This window comes from Scyliorhinus torazame, chromosome 18 (assembly GCF_047496885.1).
Source record: "Scyliorhinus torazame isolate Kashiwa2021f chromosome 18, sScyTor2.1, whole genome shotgun sequence".
In the NCBI taxonomy this organism is placed as follows: domain Eukaryota; kingdom Metazoa; phylum Chordata; class Chondrichthyes; order Carcharhiniformes; family Scyliorhinidae; genus Scyliorhinus; species Scyliorhinus torazame.
In genome coordinates, this window is record NC_092724.1 from 18,817,414 (window position 1) to 18,835,119 (window position 17,706).

A 17,706-nucleotide genomic window follows, 5' to 3' on the forward strand; every position below is an offset into this window, starting at 1 on the left:
CCTCACGGCGCCACGGTCCCAGGTTCGATCCCGGCTCGGGGTCACTGTCCGTGTGGAGTTTGCACATTCTCCCCGTGTTTGTGTGGGTTTCGCCCCCACAACCCAAAGATGTGCAGGCTAGGTGGATTGGCCACGCTAAATTGCCCCTTAATCGGAAAAAATGAATTGGGTACTCTAAATTTTTTTTTAAAGTGAAACCACGTGGAACTCACCAATAGCTAGTGATGGCCCAAACCTGAGAAGCAAAGCATTAAAAAAATAATGGTCGCGGGATGGGAAAGAGAGTGAGGGCGATGTGAAACTGAGAGACTGCTATCGTGACCCCTGAATTGCAACTGGAAAAAAGTAATTGCCTGCACAGAAGCAAAGTTTGGAAACAACCTCAAATTTTGCAAGGACAAAATACGTCACCTGCTGAAGGGAGAGAGAGAGAGGGACAGAGGGCTTACATTTCAGGGCGATTATCTTTATCAGAACAGACCCAAGGATTCGTCAGAGCTCTGATGAGTGATCGTCAGCCTTCTCTCTCCGCAGAGGCTGCCAGACCTGCTGGGATATCCCAACATTTTCTGTTCTTATTTGAGATTTTCAGCATCCACAGTATTTTGCTCTGCCATTTGTGTTCAATTCACAGATAGACCTCTCTTGCAAGAGTGTTCACCTGCTCGAATTATGCGGCAGGCTGTTTGTTACACCTCCAACCGGAATAGGAATGTCACACACCCATTGTTCCAAAAAAATCCTAGTGACAATGCACTCAACCTGCAAGTACACCTGGCGGATATTGTACAGGTTCAACAATAACGAACACATTAAATAGTCAATGTATGTTGGATGTTTAGACTCTGTGGACCAATCCAGCCCTCAAACCCTGGGTAATTCAGTGGCACTTCTCCTCTTATTTCTGTGGAAGTACCATCTTTTAGAATCATAGAATCTGCAGTGCAGAAGGAGGCCATTCGGCCCATCGAGTCTGCACCGGCCCCTACAAAGAGCACCCTACTGAAGTCCACCCCATCCCAGTAACCCCCACTTAACATTTTTTGGACACTAAGGGCAATTTAGTATGGCCAATCCACCTAACCCGCTCATCTTTGGACTGTGGGAGGAAACCGGAGCACCCGGAGGAAACCCACGCAGACACGGGGAGAACGTGCAGACTCCGCACGGACAGTGACCCAAACCGGGAATCGGACCTGGGACCCTGGCGCTGTGAAGCAACTGTGCTAACCACTGTGCTACCATGCTGCCCGTGAGATGTTTTCATGAGATGTTAAACTGAAGCTTTGTCTATCGACCTACAGCAATCTTTCCAAGAAGCGCAGGGTATCCTTGGCCAGTATTTATATCTCAATCTACACCTAAAAACAGATTATCTGGTCATGATCACATTGCTGTCTGTGGGATCTGGCTGTGTGCAGGTTGGCTACTGCAACTACACTTCAAAAGCACGCCATTTGCTGGCAAAGTACGTTGGGTGGTCCTGAGGTTGTGAATGGCACCTTAGAGGGAGTGAGTGGCTCAACCAGCCTCAGCAGCCCCGGGTGGGGAAGGGAATCATCTGGCCAGGCTCCCATTCATGTTCATTCACCAATAACTCCTGATGGACATTAGGAAGTGGCTCAGTTTTGATGCTGTCTGTAGAACAGTAGCTCATATTTATTGTTCAACATCACACAAAGAACAGTCACTTGGCTGAGATACTGTATGTGGCCTCTCTCTGTCTCACACTCTCACTCTCTCTCTTTCTCTCTCACTCGTTTTCACTCTTTCACCTTTTGGTAGATGCTCTTTTTATTTCACACTTTTACCTCACATTAAAATTTCAACACTTTTCTGCTTACTTTCAGAGGAATTCATTCTCAGGAGAAATGGAATCAGCAGTTTTGTTTTCGTGTTCCTCCACCCTGCCCAGTTTCCTTGTTCTCTCTTTCTCTGTACCTATCTGTCTCTCTCTCTCCCTATCTGTATTTTGCAGTCTCTCCCTCAGTCCTTCTCTCTCAGTCTGTCTCTTTCTGTCCTTCTGTTCCCTCTTTCCCTGCCTCTCTTATTCTCTCTCCATCCCTCCCTCTCTCTGTGTCTTTGCAAAAGTACGTCTCTGAAAGCTGCCTTTTATATTCTACAAGATTTATTGTCCAGAGAAGGCTGACAACAAGCTTTCTTTCAGGCAATTTCCTGTAAACACATTTCCTTTCTCAACAATATTGTTGTAACATCTTGAAATCCTATTGACTTCCTTCCATCTCCTTTTCGTTTTCTTTCCTTTATGAACTCCCTTGCCGTTTTATTACACCTTCATTCTTCTGACTCTCCTATTATTTTTTCCTTTGTCTTCACCCAAGTCTCTTGTGATTAGTAGCTCAGTGTTTGTAAAAGGATCAGTGTTTACCCAAAGGAGATTCTCACCTCTCTGTTGTTAGAATTTTAATAATGATTTACTGTAGTTTTTGACATTGTGATAATGAGCAATTCACTGTTTTAGAAAAGAGCAAAATTATTTCTCTTTCTCCCTTCGCGCTCTCTCTCCTACTCTCTCTCCATTTCTTTCCATCTCTGACTGTGTCTTTCCTCCTCGGTCTGTGTGCATCTCTTTCTTTCACTTACCCTGTCTCTAGCTCTCACTACCTTTGTGCTCTCCCCCTGTCTCGCTCTCTTTCACTCTCACTCTATCACTTTGAGCTATCTCTGTCTTTGATCCTGTCTGTCTCTGTCTCCCTCAACCTTTACTCTTTAATAAATGCTAGAGAAGGTTTTCTTAGCTGATAGCTCTTTAGAAAAATGCTGTACCCAGCAACTTGTTGAATCAAACTGATGAAGAGAATGGTTTGGTCCCTGGTATCTTTGTCTGTTCATAGGCCAGGACAGTGTGAGGTAGTGATCAGTGTTGATTGATTCCTACTGGATAACGATTGTGTATAACCAACATATCGGGACAGAACCTGGCTCTCTGTGATACTTCCCTTGGTTGAATAGCATTACACTGTCTGATGCTCAGTGCAAGCATGAAGAGTGATGGCATGGACAAGGTGCCAGGGTAGGGGATGGAGTGATGCTGTGGAATTGTACCCCAGTCTTTGGGCAACCAGGGCAGAAATCAGGGAGTGGGAGAATAAATTAAATGTTTTTTCTCACACTTAAAAATTCTCCTCTTTGGGCAGCACGGTGCCGCAGTGGTTAGCACCAGGTTCGGTCCCAGCTCTGGGTCGCTGTACGCGTGGAGTTTGCACATTCTCCCCGTGTTTGTGTGGGTTTCGCCCCCACAACCCAAAGGTGTGCAGGGTGGGTGGATTGGCCACGCTAAAATTGCCCCTTAATTGGATAAAATTAATTGGGTACTCTAAATTATTTATTTTTTAAATTCTCCTCTTTATTTGCCATGATATTATATGGCAAGGGGCAGCACGGTGGTGCAGTGGTTAGCACTGCTGTCTCATGCGCTGAGATCCCAGGTTCGATCCTGGCCCTGGGTCACTGTCCGTGTGGAGTTTGCACATTCTCCCTGTGTTTGCGTGGGTTTCGCCCCCACAACCCAAAATGTACTCTAAATTTATTTTGTTGTAAATGATATTATATGGCAGCCAATCCCACATTCCATCAGTACGATCTGGCGATATTCAGTCCCCAAATGTGAATGGGACCATCTCAGTTGCTAAAATGAAGCCTGTCAAGAAGCATTTAAGGGGTTAAAGCAGTGAGGCCACGTCTCCTTTTTCAATTGATTGGGTGAGGGGTTTCCCCACCCTCCCACTCCCACCCCCTGAGGAGCAGCACATTGTCTGCCCCACCCTGTTCCTTGTAATCTGCCTCCTATCACAATCCAGCTCCTAATGACTGATATTAACCTCCCGAGGAGCAGGCCAGTTTAAGGCCTTTGCTCAAGGCTGCTGTGGGTTTTCTCAATTCACAATAGCAGAGAGGGGACAGGTTCTTAAGTAAACAGAGTATTTTTTTCCCCCTTGTGTCTGTCTGCTGAGCCAAGGGCAATGCTTGATATCACAGCAAGGCAATGAATGGCTGACACACATATAAAGCACCCAAGAAGGCCATTTAGCCCAACTGGTCTCTGTCAGTGTTTATGCTCCACAGGAATCTCCGCCCACCCTTCTTCATTTCACTTCATCATTAGATCCTTTTATTTCTTTCTCCCTCATGTGTATATCTGTTTTTCCCGTGAATGTATCTATGCTATCCAGTTCAATTGCCTCTTGTGGTAGCGAGTTCCACATTCTCACCACTCTCAAGGTTTCTCCAGAATTCCTTTTTGGATTTATTAGTGGGTGTCACATATTGATGAACCTTAGTTTTGGGTACTTCAACAAGCAGGGATATCTTCTTTGGCTCCATTGAATTCATAATTTTAAAGGCCTCAAACAGGTCACCCCCTCTGCCTTCTCCTTTCTATCCCAGCTTGTTCAATTTTGCCTGGTAGTTTAACGTCTCACTTCTGGTATAATAATAATCTTTATTATTGTCACAAGTAGGCTCACACGAACACTGCAAATGAAGTTACTGTGAAAAGCCCCAAGTCGCCACACTCCGGCGCCTGTTTGGGTACACTGAGGGAGAATTCTGAATGTCCAATTCACCTAACAAGCACGTCTTTCGGGACTTGTGGGAGGAAACCGGAGCACCCGGAGGAAACCCACGCAGACACGGGGAGAACGTGCAGACTCCACACAGATAGTGACCCAAGCCGGGGATCGAACCTGGGTCCTTGGCGCTGTGAAACAACAGTGCTAACCACTGTGCTACCATGCCGTATCATCCTTGTAAATCTTTTTGTTTTGCACATTCTCCAGTGTTCCTATTCCCTCTCTCTCAAAGAAGCCCAACTGAGTTTGGGAGAAATCAGGCCCAGATTTCCGTCCCCGGTTGGTTGCGCAGAGGCGGGGCAATTCCTACCTCTGTGAACGCAGCCTTTAAAACAGCCAGCCGCAGGTTTGATTTTCTGGGGGGAGGGTGTGTTTGAATCCGAGATGGGGTGGGACTGTGGTGAAGGGTCGGAAGCGGGCTTGGGGTGGGTCAGGTAGCTCGTACATATATAGGGCACCCCTCGGAGTTGTCGCTCTGAGTGTTACTTCCTGAATGCAGCACATCCGGAGTCTTGGAGGAGACTTTATTGAGTTGTCAGGTGAATGTTGAACCTGTAAATGTTGTCCAACTGTTAGATGATCTTAGAATGGATGGCCCATCATGAGCATTAACTGCGCACAGAACAGCTGTGACTAGGCAATACGATGCACAGGCACATTGAAGAGCAAATCTCTTCATGCGTTATATAGGAGGGTGACATAAATTCACGTTACAGTTGCAGAACAAAAGGACGAAGAACGCAAAGAGCTGGCTCAGACTGGGGGTAGGGGAGCATACATGAGGCCCATTCACTCTGTGGAGCAGATGGCTACGAAGATTGTCAGTGAGCCAGAGGTGATTGTGAATCTCCAAAAGCGGGTAATAAAGGAGATGTTGAGATTGCCTGGGCACTAGGTGGTAATAGTGGAGATCATGCTGTCACTTTGTTGAGCACAATAGGGCATTGGCATGAGAGGGAGTGTAAAAATGGGATTAAGTCATTCGAGCAATGCAAGAATGGTTGAGGCAGTGGCGTTCATCAGAGAGTACATTGATGGGACAGCATGGTGGCGCAGTGGATAGTACTGCTGCCTCACAGCGCCGAGGTCCCAGGTTCGATCCTGGCTCTGGGTCACTGTCCGTGTGGAGTTTTCACATTCTCCCTGTGTTTGTGTGGGTTTCACCCCCACAACCCAAAGAAGTGCAGGGTAGGTGGATTGCCACGCTAAATTGCCCCTTAATTGGAAAAAAATAATTGAGTACTCTTAATTTTTTTAAAAAGAGAGTACGTTGATAATGAGAAGAGAAAATATGTCATTTTGTGTCTCACACAGACCCCAGTGCAGCTCACTCCTCTCCCAGGTCCATATCATCCCTCGGGCATCAAGAGGAGGAAGAGATGTCCGAGGATGCAGTATCACATCATACCGTGCTCCACCAACCCAGGCACCAGCACAATGGAGGGATGTGGTGCACTTTTAGCGTCAGTGGCACAGGGTGAAAGTCACTGCAGTGAAGTACAGCAGGAGGTGTGAGAGTCAGTGACATCAGTGCACAGTTCCTCACAGAGTAGGGAGGAAAGTCATGATGATGCTCCAGTGGACGGGGATGTGGAGGCTCCGGAGTCACCTTTTTGGAGTAATCAAGAACTGATGTGTGCGGCGCCGAGGTCCCAGGTTCGATCCCGGCTCTGGGTCACTGTCCGTGTAGAGTTTGCACATGCTTCCCGTGTCTGTGTGGGTCTCAACCCCCACAACCCAAAGATGTGCAGGGTAGGTGGATTGGCCACACTAAATTACCCCTTAATTGGAAAAAATGAAGTGGGTACTCTAATTATTTTTTTTTAAAGAACTGATGTGTGGAATCTGGCAGAGTTGTCTGAGGCAGTTGGAACTCTTGGACTGTGAATGGAGGAGTCCACCGCTGTTGTGAGCTCCATATTGTCCCAGAGGCTCAAGCACATGCGCTCTGACCATGAGAAATTGGCCAATCCCATGGAGAGACACATGCGGCAGACTTCAGAGTGGATATAAGAGCAGCATCTCAGTCAGGAAAGGAGTGTCAGCCTCTCTCAGTAGCCTGGAGCAGTCTGCTCAGAGAATGAGCGCTGACATCCACGGAATACATCAGGATCTGCATACCCTGGCAAGGATGGTCATGCTGTTGCCCCAGTGATTGCCGGATTGGACAACTGCTCACACCAGCAGCCAGGCCCAACAACCCTACCTGAAGGCCAACCCAGCTGTGGATGTCTCTGAGGGTGAAGGTGCTGAGAAGTCCTCAGCACCCTCATCTCCTGTCACCTCCCCGCCCCTCAGCCAGAGCCCTCGCCCGCTCCACATGTGCCAGTGACCATGGCTGCCAATGTAGAGATGCTGAGGCCACAGTCTTAGAGAGGACCACGAACGGGGTGCCTGCAAGACTAGGCAGACCACCACATTCCTCATGACCAGCACAGTCATCATGAGCGAGATGCCATATCTGAAAAAATGATGTAGCATACACTCGTTTCAGTGTGTAGGGTTTTGCGTCTTCATTTGGACGACATAGTGGCACAGTGGTAAGCCCAGAGTACTATTTGCAGTTTTGGTCTCCATATTTAAGAAAGGGCATAAATACATTAGAAGGTGTTCAGAGAAAGTTCACTCGGCTGGTACATGGAATGGGGGAGTTATGAGGTAAATGTTGGACAGGCTGGTCTGTATCCACTGGAGTTTAGAAGAATGGGAGGTGATCTTATTGAAATATAAGATTCTGCAGGGACTTGACAGGGTGGATGTTGAAAGGATGTTTCCCCTGTGGGAAAGATTCGAACTCAGGAACACAGTTTGAAAATAAGGGGTCTCCCATTTAAGAAGGAGTTGAGGAGAATTCTTTTCTCTCAGAGGGTCGAGAGTCTTAGGAACTCTTAGACTCTCTTCTCTGGCATTGCAGACAGCATTTGAGGCAGGGTCTTGAATATGTTTAAGACAGAGGTAAATAGATTCTTGACTATCAAAGGGGATAAAGATTATTAGGGGAGACAGAATATGGAGTTGGGGCCATAGACAGATTAGCCATGATCTTATAGAATGGCGGAACAGGCTCACGAGACTAGATGGCCTCCTGCTCCTGTTTCATATGTTCGTAGATTCAAATGTTAATCCATCTGTGTTTTCTGATGGGGAAATAGTAGCCTGGTCTCCTGCTGAGCCCTGGAAAGAGTATGAGGCATGGAGGTTGAGTGTGATGGTTACCTCCTCAGCCACTGGCAGGGCATGGGGGAGAGGCGATGGATTGAGGCTCCAGTTGCTCCTGCACCGAATCTCTGTCACAACATCGCGGCCCAACTTGAGTCTTCTCCAGGTCTTTCGTCATATTGAGGTATGAGGACCTCAATCGGTGCACCCTCTCTGCAGGATAGAACCTGGTTGTCCTCCCTCTTCTCCACCACCTCTGTATCTATCCCCGCACTGCTGCCTCTTCCTTCTGAACATCAGCTCCCCCTCTGGGCTCCGGCTACTCACATGGAGTGGCATCTATTGTCTCAAGATGAGAGGGTACTGTGCCCATTATCTGTGTTAGAGAGTGCCATGTCCATTCTCTATGGTCCATTGGACAAAGTGGTCTGCACACTTCTGAAGCACTAATGTCTTCCTTGCACCTGGGTGCAACAGTCAGTGGGGGCACCAAAACATTTCCTTGACAGACCAACAGTCTCACCCTCCCAGACTCTTGGGTCAGATGAAGAGTGGGAGATAGAATAGTTTTTTAAATAGAAATGTAGAGTACCAATTTTTTTTCCCCCAATTAAGGGGCAATTTAGCGTGGCCAATTCACCTAGCCTGCACTTCTTTTTAGGTTGTGGGGGGTGAGACCCACACAGAGGGAGTTATAATAGTTAAAAGAAACTACAGGGGGACTTCATAGAATCATAGAAGTTTACAGCATGGAAACAGGCGCTTCGGCCCAACCAGTCCATGCCGCCCAGTTTTTACCATTAAGCTAGTCCCAGTTGCCCGCACTTGGCCCATAACCCTCTATACCCATCTTACCCATGTAACTATCTAAATGCTTTTTAAAAGACACAATTGTACCCGCCTCTACTACTACCTCTGGCAGCCCATTCCAGACACTCACTACCCTCTGAGTGAAGAAATTGCCCCTCTGGGCCCTTCTGAATCTCTCCCCTCTCACCTTAAACCTATGCCCTCTAGTTTTAGACTCCCCTACCTTTGGGAAAAGATGTTGACTATCTACCTTATCTATGCCCCTCATTATTTTATAGACCTCTATAAGATCACCCCTAAGCCTCCTACACTCCAGGGAAAAAAGTCCCAGTCTATCCAGCCTCTCCTTATAACTCAAACCATCAAGTCCCGGCAACATCCTAGTAAATCTTTTCTGCACTCTTTCTAGTTTAATAATATCCTTTCTATAATAGGGTGACCAGAACTGCACACAGTATTCCAAGTGTGGCCGTACCAATGTCTTGTACAACTTCAACAAGACGTCCCAACTCCTGTAATCAATGTTCTGACCAATGAAACCAAGCATGCCGAATGCCTTCTTCACCACCCTGTCCACCTGCGACTCCACCTTCAAGGAGCTATGAACCTGTACTCCTAGATCTCTTTGTTCTATAACTCTCCCCAACGCCATACCATTAACTGAGTAGGTCCTGGCCTGATTCGATCTGCCAAAATGCATCACCTCACATTTATCTAAATTAAACTCCATCTGCCATTCGTCGGCCCACTGGCCTAATTGATCAAGATCCCGTTGCAATCCTAGATAACCTTCTTCACTATCCACTGTGCCACCAATCTTGGTGTCATCTGCAAACTTACTAACCATGCCTCCTAAATTCTCATCCAAATCATTAATATAAATCACAAATAACAGTGGACCCAGCACCGATCCCTGAGGCACACCACTGGTCACAGGCCTCCAGTTTGAAAAACAACCCTCTACAACCACCCTCTGCCTTCTGTCGTCCAGCCAATTTTGAATTCAATTGGCAACCTCACCCTGGATCCCGTGAGCTTTAACCTTCTGCAACAACCTACCATGCGGTACCTTGTCAAAGGCTTTGCTAAAGTCCATGTAGACAACGTCTACTGCACTGCCCTCATCTACCTTCTTGGTCACTCCCTCAAAAAACTCAATCAAATTTGTGAGACATGATTTTCCACGCACAAAGCCATGCTGACTGCCCCGAATCAGTCCTTGCCTCTCTAAATGCTTGTAGATCCTGTCTCTCAGAATACCTTCTAGCAACTTACCTACTACAGACGTTAGGCTCACCGGTCTGTAGTTCCCAGGCTTTTCCCTGCTGCCCTTCTTAAACAAGGGCACAACATTCGCCACTCTCCAATCTTCAGGCACCTCACCTGTGGCTGCCGATGATTCAAATATCTCGGTTAGGGGACCCGCAATTTCCTCCCTAGCCTCCCACAACATCCTGGGATACATTTCATCAGGTCCCGGGGATTTATCTACCTTGATGCGCTTTAAGACTTCCAGCACCTCCTCCTCTGTAATATGCACACTTCTCAAGACATCACTATTTATTTCCCTTAGTTTCCTAACATCCATGCCTTTCTCCACCGTGAATACCGATGAGAAATATTCATTCAGGATCTCACCCAACTCTTGTGGCTCTGCACATAGATGTCCTTGTTGATCCTTAAGAGGCCCGACTCTGTCCCGAGTTACTCTTTTCCCCTTTATGTATCTGTAGAATCTCTTTGGATTCTCCCTTGCATTATTTGCCAAAGCAATTTCATGTCCCCTTTTTGCCCTCCTGATTTCCCTCTTAACTCTATTTCGACAATCTCTATACTCTTCAAGGGATCCACTTGATCCCAGTTGCTTATGTACGTCATATGCCTCCTTCTTCTTTTTGACCAGAGTCTCAATATCTCGAGTCATCCAGGGTTCCCTACTTCTACCAGCCTTGCCCTTCACTCTAAAGGGAATGTGCTTACCCTGCACCCTGGTTAACACATTTTTAAAAGCCTCCCATTTACCAGCCGTCCCTTTGCCTGCCAATAGTCTCCCCCAATCTACCTCTGCAAGTTTCTGTCTGATACCATCAAAATTGGCCTTGCCCCAATTAAGAATTTTAACTCTTGGGCCAGACCTATAATTCTCCATAGCCATCTTAAAACTAATGGAATTATGGTCACTTGTCCCAAAGTGATCCCTCACTAGCACTTCTGCCACTTGCCCTTCCTTATTTCCCAAGACGAGGTCAAGTTTTGCCCCCTCTCTAGTCGGTCCATCCACATACTGAATGAGAAATTCCTCCTGAATACACTCAACAAATTTCCCTCCATCCAAGCCCCTAATGCTATGGCTGTCCCAGTCAATGTTGGGAAAGTTAAAGTCCCCTACTACTACCACCCTATTATTCTTGCAGCTATCTGTAATCTCCTTACATATTTGCTCCTCAATTTCCCGCTGACTATTTGGGGGCCTGTAGTACAGTCCTACCAAGGTGATCTCTCCCTTCTTATTTTTCAGTTCCACCCATATAGACTCAGTGGGCGAACCCTCGGATATATCCCCTCTAAGTACTGCCGTGATGTTCTCCCTAATCAAAAACGCCACTCCCCCTCCTCTCTTACCTCCTGTTCTATCCTTTCTATAGCATCTGTACCCCGGAACATTGAGCTGCCAGTCCTGCCCCTCCCTTAGCCATGTTTCAGTCATAGCTATAATATCCCAGTCCCATGTGCCCGTCCATGCCCTGAGTTCATCCGCTTTGCCCGTCAGGCCCCTTGCATTGAAATAAATGCAGTTTAATGTAGACCTTCCTTGCTCTCTGCCCTGCTTTCTCTGGTCATGCTTTACACACTCTCCCTTCCTGCCTTTTGTTTCTGTCCCCACTGACTTCCTACATCGGTTCCCATCCCCCTGGCACATTAGTTTAAACCCTCCCCAACTGCACTAGCAAACACCCCCCCGAGAACATTGGTTCCGGTCCCACCCAGATGCAGACCGTCCGATTTGTACAGGTCCCACCTCCCCCAGAACCGGTCCCAATGTCACAGGAATTTGAAACCCTCCCTCTTGCACCATCTCTCAAGCCACGTATTCATCCTAGCTATCCTGTCATTCCTACTCTGACTATCACGTGGCACTGGTAGCAATCCTGAGATTACTACCTTTGAGGTCCTACTTTTTAGTTTAACTCCTAACTCCCTAAATTCAGCTTGTAGGACCTCATCCCGTTTTTTACCTATATCGTTGGTGCCTATATGCACCACGACAGCTGGCTGTTCACCCTCCCCCTCCAGAATGCCCTGCAGCCGCTCCGAGACATCCTTGACCCTTGCACCAGGGAGGCAACATACCAACCTGGATTCTCGTTTGCGTCCGCAGAAACGCCTGTCTATTCCCCTTACAATTGAATCCCCTATCACTATAGCTCTGCCACTCTTTTTCCCGCCCTTCTGTGCAGCAGAGCCAGCCACGGTGCCATGAACCTGGCTGCTGCCACCTTCCCCTGGTGAGCCATATCCCCCAACAGTTTCCAAAACGGTAAATCTGTTTTGGAGGGAGATGACCGCAGGGGATCCCTGCACTGCCTTCCTACTCTTCCTCTGTCTGTTGGTCACCCTTTCCCTATCTGCCTCAGTAATTTTAATCTGCGGTGTGACCAACTCACTGAATGTGCTATCCACAACTTCCTCAGCATCGCGGATGCTCCAAAGTGAGTCCATCCGCAGCTCCAGATCCGTCAAGCGGTCTAACAGAAGCTGCAGTTGGACACACTTCTTGCAGATGAAGGAGTCAGGGACACCAGAAGGGTCCCTGACTTGCCACATCTCACAAGAGGAGCATGACACGGGTCTGAGCTCTCCTGCCATGACTTAAACCTGAAGTTAAATTTGAACTACACTACACAGCTAAGAGAAAGTCAAAGAGAGAGAAATCACTTACCAGTTACAAGCCAATCACTTACCTGCTGGCTGTGATGTAATTGCTCCAGAGACTCCCTCACAGCTCTGCTTCTCTGCACCTCCTTCAGGTGAGCACCAAATTCCCTTAACTAGTTAATTAATTTACTTAATTAATTTGATTTTTTTTTTTTTTTTTTTTTTGTCACTCCCCTCTTACCCGAACTCAGCCTTACCCAAACTCAGATACACTCTGTTTGCCTCCAGCACTCTGTTTCTATAGGCACTTCAGCCACACCCTTTGTATCCTTCCTGATTTACAGTCAGCCAATAGGCCTGCTCCCGAAACTGATCTCTCTCCCGAACAGCTGACCTGCAAGGTAAGGAAGTGGTTAATCAGTACTTACCTCACCCACGGCGCAACCTTTTAAACTGTCCCCTCTGCCTCGCAGCTCCCGCGCTTGCCAGGCAGAGCCTGCCTGCTCCCGCGCCTGCCTGGCAAGCTCCTTCACCTCGACAAGGAAGCACCCTGGTTATCTGAAGTAAATACACACAGAAAGACAAAGCTCTGTGCACTGCAGGATGCATAAACCAAAAATCAATGGCGGCAGCTGCCGGTCTGCCTCCGCGAATCACACATGAAAAGATTCAATAAGCCTCCGAACCTGCCCCACACGAAAATTAAACACACCGTTTTCAGTGGCGGGACTTAGTCCTTCCGACGATTTCTGTGATTTTCAGAGAGTCTCTCCTTCGTAGCAGAATTGGAGTACTGCAGAGATCTTAGAAGGTTGTAGGGCTAGAGGAACTTACAGAGACAGGGAAAGGCAGAGCCATGGAAAGATTAAATTGATGCATTGTCAGTCGAGGAGCTAATTTAGGTCATTGAGCACATGAAGTGATGGTGAATTGGTTTTACATAGAAAATAGAAAATACAGCACAGAACAGGCCCTTCGGCCCACGATGTTGTGCCGAACCTTTGTCCTAGATTAATCATAGATTATCATTGAATTTACAATGCAGAAGGAGGCCATTCGGCCCTTTGAGTCTGCACCAGCTCTTGGAAAGAGCACCCTACCCAAACTCAACACCTCCACCCAACACCAAGGGCAATTTGGACATTAAGGGCAATTTATCATTGGCCAATTCACCTAACCCGCACATCTTTGGACTGTGGGAGGAAACCGGAGCACCCGGAGGAAACCCACGCAGACACGGGGAGGACGTGCAGACTCCGCACAGACAATGACCCAAGCCGGAATCGAACCTGGAACCATGGATCTGTGAAGCAATTGTGCTATCCACAATGCTACCGTGCTGCCCTTAAGAACAAATAAATCTACACTATATCATTTTCCCGTAATCCATGTACCTATCCAACAGCTGCTTGAAGGTCCCTAATGTTTCCGACTCAACTACTTCCACAGGCAGTGCATTCCATGCCCCCACTACTCTCTGGGTAAAGAACCTACCTCTGATATCCCTCCTATATGTTCCACCTTTCACCTTAAATTTATGTCCCCTTGTAATGGTGTGTTCCACCTGGGGAAAAAGTCTCTGACTGTCTACTCTATCTATTCCCCTGATCATCTTATAAACCTCTATCAAGTCGCCCCTCATCCTTCTCCGCTCTAATGAGAAAAGGCCTAGCACCCTCAACCTTTCCTCGTAAGACCTACTCTCCATTCCAGGCAACATCCTGGTAAATCTTCTTTGCACCTTTTCCAGAGCTTCCACATCCTTCCTAAAATGAGGCGACCAGAACTGTACACAGTACTCCAAATGTGGTACAAGTTAAGTTATAGGAAGCAGAGTTTGGGATGAACCAGATAGATGGGCTAGACTGGCTAAAGAACATTGAAAAAACAGTTGGATTAGAATGACAATCTTTTTTTCCAATTAAGGGGCAATTTAGCATGGTGAATACACCTACCCCGCACATCTTTTGGGTTGTGGGGGTGAGACCCACGCAGACACGGGGAGAATGTGCAAACTCCACACGGACAGTGACCAGGGGCCAGGATCGAACTCGGGTTTCCGGCACTGTGAGACAGCAGTGCTAACCACTGCACCACTGTATTGCCTTTCACTCTGTATTATCCCCGTGCAGTACCTGTCCTGGGAGTGTTTGATGGAAACAGCTGATATCAACTGTTAGATCTGGATTTCATAAAAATGAATTCGAGCTCTAGAACCTCATGCCATGGGATTTGAACTCAAATTCTCAGAAATGTTCTTCTTAGTCCTTCTCCCGACTCTATAGTTTAACCTTGGGCCTTGGCTCTGCCTGGCAAGCACCTGGGCCACTAATATGTGCCCACTGCTTACCTGAATTATGACCGAGACATGTGAAGATAAATTTAAGACTGTCTTTGAGGGGGGTGGCACGGTGAAGCAGTGGTTAGCACTGCTGCCTCATGGCGCCGAGGATCAGGATTCGATCCCAGCTCCGGTCACTGTCCGTGTGGAGTCTTCACATTCTCACCCCCACAACCCAAAGGGTAGATGGATTGGCCACGCTAAATTTCCAACATAATTGGGGGAAAAAAAGAATTGGGTACTCTTAAAAAAAAATGTTTTAATAGACTGTCTTTGGTCCTCTCCATTCTGGAGTGAGGCTGGGATTGGACTGGGTTTTGGGTGCTAAGGAATTTAGGCCCAATCGTCTTTCAGTCATTTCTCATTTCTGGGCACTGACCTGTGGAGGAAAGTCTCCTCTGTATTAAGGATACAAAGAATGGTGTTTAAACTAAATTGGGACAGCGTTAATCGTGTCACCACAAGGCATAAACCAAGTTCCAAATATAGCCCATGTTCTGATATTGGGAATCCTATTGAAGGTCATAAGACTGAAGTGGGAAAAGAAAAATATTGCACTAATGCAGTTGTGGTGTTTTCCCTATGGTTAAGAATGAGGGATACAATGTGAAGGGAACTTTGTTCTGACCCAGCCTGCACTCTACCTGCCCTTTGAGTGTTTAGTAGGAGAGTGTAGAGATTTACTCTGCATCTAACCCATGCTGTATCTGTCACTGGTGGGGGCGTTTGATGGGACAGTGTAGAGGAAACTTTACTCTGCGTCTAACTCATTCTGGGGAGATGATGGCATGGTGATAATGTCACTGGACCAATAATCCAGAGACATATGTGCTGTGGACACAGCTTCAAATACCACCAGGACAGCTGGAGGAATTTAAATTCCATTGGATAAATCTGGAATATAAAGCGAGTATCTGTGATTATGATTGTTGACTGTCAGAAAGAACCCAACTGGTTCATTAATGTTCTTTTGGGAAGGAAATCTGCCATCCTTACCTGGTCTGGCCTACATGTGACACCAGATCCATAGCAACGTGCTTGACTCTTAATTGCCCTTTGAAATGGCAATTAGGGATACGCAATAAATGCTGGCTTTGCCAGTGATATCCATATCCTTGAAAGTATAAAGTACCTTTCCTGGATGTGTTTGATGGGGACAGTGGAGAGGGAGCTTTATTCTGTATCTAATCCTGTGCTGTACCTGTCCTGGGAGTGTTTGAAGGGGACAGTGTAAAGGGAGCTTTACTCTCTGTCTAACCCCGTGCTGTACCTGACCTGGGAGTGTTTGATGGGGACAGTGTAGAGGGAGCTTTACTCTGTACCTAACCCCATGCTGTACCTGTCCTGGGAGTGTTTGATGGGGACAGTGTGTAGAGTCACACTCACCACAGCAGTGGTGCCTACACAGTTCAACTCCAACAGAGCTGGATGACTAAAACCTGTTGACTGCTGTGGTGTCATTGTAAACATCTGGAAAAGTATTCTTATTGAAACTTTGCATTTGCTGTAGGAAGTGACACAAACAAACATCTGGGACTCGGGTCTGAAGCAGTCAAGATGGCTTCAACCAAGATAACTCTCGTGATGCCAGAAAGAATACCCGATTGGAAACCAACAAAGCTCCCTCATGACAGTAAGTGATCTTTGTGTTTATTCAAATCTGCGTGGGCCAACGACCACGTCATTGATTTCAAATTGTTGGCAAAACATCCCGGGGCAAGGTGAAGATAGATTTCTTCAGTCAGAGTTATTGGGATCTGACTGAGCTCTACCTGACAATCTAATTTCTAAAAGAAGTTTAGAAGGGATTTCAATAAGTATTTGAGGTTGAGGAAGTTAGAGGGTTGTGAATGAGGTGCAGGGATTACAGTTAGCCAAATGGCTTTCCTGTGTGCTGTACGCTTTTATAAAACTCTATTTGTTTCAGTGAAGGACTATTTTTAACTAGACTAAAATTATCCAGTTGATTAAGATTTTATTTGGAATGTGCTGGGTGTCTGACCTGGGCAGAGCTCGATGTCGTTTTAAGAGACTTCAATCGTGGAGAAATCTCTGTAAAGATTCCATTGTCTGATATAGAGAGCACAGTTGGGACACAGCCCACTTAATAAAAAATGGACATGAGTCGGGGAAAAAGTAACATACTTTATGGGCTCCTAAATGTGCTGAATAATACACCGGCTATCTATCTCTGTCTACATGGGGTAGAGATCTGGGGATGCAGACACACAGATCAGTAAAAAAGCACCACCGGTTAACAGGGCCATTTCTTCTCTAGAGGGATAGAATAAAAACACAGAGAAGGAATATTACACTTATATACCACCTTGGTTAGACCACATGGTGTACTGTGAATTCTGGTCTCCCTATTGTATATAAAAATGCGTATGTGGTACTGGAGAAGGTACTACAAAAAAAAGACTTACCAGAATGATACCACAACTGAGAGGTTATACCTATTTGGAAAGATTGAACAGGGTGGTTTTTTTTCTTTAGAAAGAGAAGACTGAGGGAAGACCTGATAGATGACTTTAAAAATATGAAAGTAATTAACAGGGTAGATGTCGAGACGATGGGTGGGATTCTCCCTTTCTGAGACTAAGTGTTGTCGCCAAGCAGAATCCGTGGACTTTTACGACAGAAAAACCCAATGCCCACCACCCCCCCTCCCCCCCCCCCCCAACCCGGCTCTGGCAGAAGCAACCCGGCCAGCGGCACAAATGCCAGCAAACTATTGCGATGTTGGACACCTTTCATACCCCCTGTCTTTCCCTCAGCAACCGCCACGCCAGTTTCACGCTTTTTAAAAGCACAAGCGAACCTAGCCGTCGGGAACTCTGCCCAACAGAGGCGGAGAATTGCGGAGACCCTGGAGAATACCGGGTCAGGCCCTCGAATAATTTTTTTAAAATTTTAGAGTACCCAATT